Below are 3,694 nucleotides of genomic sequence, written 5' to 3' on the forward strand. Positions count from 1 at the left end.
CATCCGGGTCCCGGAGGCTCCGGGTCCCGGAGGCTCCGCCCCCGCCGGCACGCCCCGCCCCGCCGGGTCCGCGGATCCTGCGGCCTCCCTTGTCCACGTGGCGCCGGCAGTGCCCACCGCTGGCGCAGGCTCGAGCTCCGCCCGGTGCCCGCCTACGGAGCCTGCCTAAAAGTGAGATGACGCTACAGGGTAAATTTACGGAGCGCCCACTGTGGGAGGGCCAGATTGTGCTCACATGCACAGTCCTAGGTGGTCGTACTGGATTCATAGCACCGCCCGAGGTGACAAAGGGAAAACGAGCGGAAAAGGGGACAGTGCCAGGTACTTTGAGCACTGAGGACGCAGGAGGTAACTGTGACGGCCAGTCACCTGGGAGAAACAGGTGCCTGTTCCTCCGTCCATGCGTCCATCCATTACCCATCCGTATATCATCCGTCCATCTTCTCCTTCCATTTTCCGCCAATCATCCATCCACCCACCCGTCAATCTCTTCGTCCAGAGAAAGCCAGATATATATCAGGAGTAGAGGTCAGCAGAATAAACGTGGACTTTGCCCTTAGAGACCTTTCAACCTAGAAGAGGAGTCAGACATTAATCAAATACATATATACTAAGGAAATAAGACAGATGCTCTAGAAAATATCAAGGTTAGATTGGAGAGAAGGTAGGATCCCAACTCCTTCAGCAGATCAGAGGCTTCTTCCAGCGATTAACATTGGAGCTGATATATGAAAGCCAAATAGAAGTAAACAAGGAAAGGAAGAATTTTCCAGGCAAGAAAAGAGTCTGTGCAAAGGCCCCGAGGCAAGAAAAGAATGAGGTCCTTTGTGCTCTGGGAAAAACTTGGAGCAGACCTTCAGATCGTTAGATATTTTCAGGAGAAGACTTTCTGAACCTAATTTCTTGCGTCTTTTCATACCCAGAAAAGCACTAATTTTATTAACAGGCACATCTGTTCCTTGTGACTAGCAAGTCCTCTGCCAAAGTGTGTATTTGACTTCACATACCCACCCTTTACTTAAAATGGTATATATACTGACTTCCCTCCCCACTTTGGAGCAGTTCCTCAGAGATACTTACAAGTCTGTCTCCTGGGCTGTAGTACTCACTTTGCCCCAAACTCACAACTCTCCCAATTTTTTTCAGTCATCATCACCAAGGAGTTAGTTTGATGCCTGACCGCACACAGCGTTCACTGTCATAATGTTGGAAGTGAAAACACTTGCGTTTTGTCTGTCTGGCCTCAATGCTTCAGATGCATACCCCACTCTTTCCTGCCTCTGTGCCTTGCTGGAATCCCTCCTTCTTCCCCAATGGCCTTCCTGCCTTTTTATGTCTTTACCTTGCTTACTCCTCAACCTCCAGCTCAAAAGCCATCTCTCCAGCATCTCTTCTTGGAGCTCACCTTGACATGTCATGGGCATCTCAAAAGAACCAAGTTCACAGCCATATTCTCACTCTCCCACTGCAGTCTTGGTGCGTTTTCCCCCCGACCCTCCAACCCTCACCACCATACCTCCCACCATCCCAGCCCTCTAGGGTAGCACAGAGCACCGAGCTGAGCTCCATGTGTTAGACAGCAGCTGCCCATTAGCTCTCTAAAAGAAAAAAAAAAAATCCATACTTTAGAGTGGGAAAAAGGAATGATTAGATATTCTTTTAAGAGAACACTGAAGGCTCTGATAATCATGATTCTTTGGGATGTGTGCCTTTAAAATAAAAAAAATTTTGCCTAGCTTATTCCACTGATCTATAGAGGCAGAAGTTAACCTGTAGAAAACAGCAGTGCAAATAATTCTTGTCCGTAGAAAGGCCAATTAGCTGTGTCCAGTAAAATACAACAGACATTGGCCTATGGATAGACCGTTTTTTTGCAAATTCATTTCAGCATTCCCTTCACTTCTCCTTTGAACAAGTTGTAACATCTTAGTGCTTCATTTGTTATTAAGTGAAATAAAATCTTTGATATGCATTCATTTTATATGTGTAGAAAATCATGATTTTATCTTTCAAAACATTATCCTTTCACCTCTGACATCGCCTTTGCCACCCCATACCCCCTATCCATCCTCAAACCTGACAATTTAACTTTATAAATGCATCTTGTGTCTATTCACCTCTCTCCATCTAACTTGCCACCACCCGTTTGCCTGAATTGTCCATCCTCGGCTCCTACCTGGCCCTCTTTCCATTCATTCTCGACTCAGCAGCCCGAGGGATTTCATTACAATACAAACTCTATGATTTCTCCCCCCTGTTTAATCTCGTCCAAGGACTTCCCACTTATTTTAATTTTTTTTAATATTTACTTATTTGGCTGCGCTGGGTCTTACTTGCTGCATGTAGGATCATTGATATTCATTGCAGTATGCAGAATCTTTTTTTTTTTTTTTTTGGCATGCGGAATCTAGTTCCCTGACCAGGGATCAAACTCAGGCCCCCTGCATTGGGAGTGCAGAGTCTTAGCCAGTGGACCACCGAGGAAGTCCCCCCATTTCTTTGAGAAAAAAGACCAAGGTCCTTGCGGTGCCCTCCCACTGTCTACATGACCTGGCTCCATCTCACCCACTGCCCCCCCTCTGTCACCACACTCCTGCTGCACTGAACCTCCTTCAGTTCCTCCATGGAGTGAGCAACAAAGTGTCTTTTGTTACATGAATGAGGTTACTTTGGAAAGCACCTAAGGATGGGCTGGTTGCCAGGACAGCCTTCTATGTGATTAGAGAACTGGAAATTCAGTCCCAACCTTGAGCCCTGGGGAGGGAAAAAGAAAAGGACTGTGGGTGGAATTCATCACCAATGGCCAATGGGTTCATCAGTCATGGGTGTGTGATGAGCCCTCCATGAAGACCCCCAAGGACAGATTCTGGGAACTTCTGGTTTGGTGAACACATGCAGATTTGGGGACAGCAGTGCTCAGACAGCATGGGAGCTCTGAAACCCCTCCTCACAACTTGCCCTGTGCCTCTCTTCCATCTGGCAGATCCTGAGTTTATAACCTTTTAAAATCAACCTGTGATCTAGTAGGTAACATGTTTCCCCGAGTTCTCTGAGCTGTCTGGCAAATTCACCAACCCTAAGGAGGTTATTAGAACTGGACATGGAACAACTGACTGGTTCAAAATTGGGAAAGGAGTATGACAAAGCTGTACATAGTCACCCTGCTTATTTAACTTCTATGCAGAGTACCTCATGCGAAATGCTGGGCTAAATGAATCACAAGCTGGAATCAAGATTGCAGGGAGAAATATCAACAACCTCAGAAATGCAGATGATACCACTCTAATGGCAGAAAGCAAAGAAGAACTAAAGAGCCTCATGGTGAGAGTGGATGAGGAAAGTGAAAAAGCTGACTTAAAACTCAAAATCCAAAAAGCTATGATCCAAAAAAAAAAAAAGCTAAGATCCCATCACTTCATGGCAAATAGAAGAGGAAAAAGTAGAAACACTGGCAGATTTCCATGGGCTCCAAAATAACTGCAGACAGTGACTACAGCCATGAAATTAAAAGACAATTGTTCCTTAGAAGGAAAGCTGTGACCAACCTAGACAGCGTATTAAAAAGCAGATACATCACTTTGCTGAAAAGGTCCATCTAGTCAAAGCTATAGTTTTTCTAGTAGTTAGGTACAGATTTGAGAATTTGACCATAAAAATGACTGAGCACTGAAGAACTGATGCTTTTGAATTGTGG

Source organism: Bos indicus x Bos taurus, chromosome 29 (genome assembly GCF_003369695.1).
Source record: "Bos indicus x Bos taurus breed Angus x Brahman F1 hybrid chromosome 29, Bos_hybrid_MaternalHap_v2.0, whole genome shotgun sequence".
Classification (NCBI taxonomy): domain Eukaryota; kingdom Metazoa; phylum Chordata; class Mammalia; order Artiodactyla; family Bovidae; genus Bos; species Bos indicus x Bos taurus.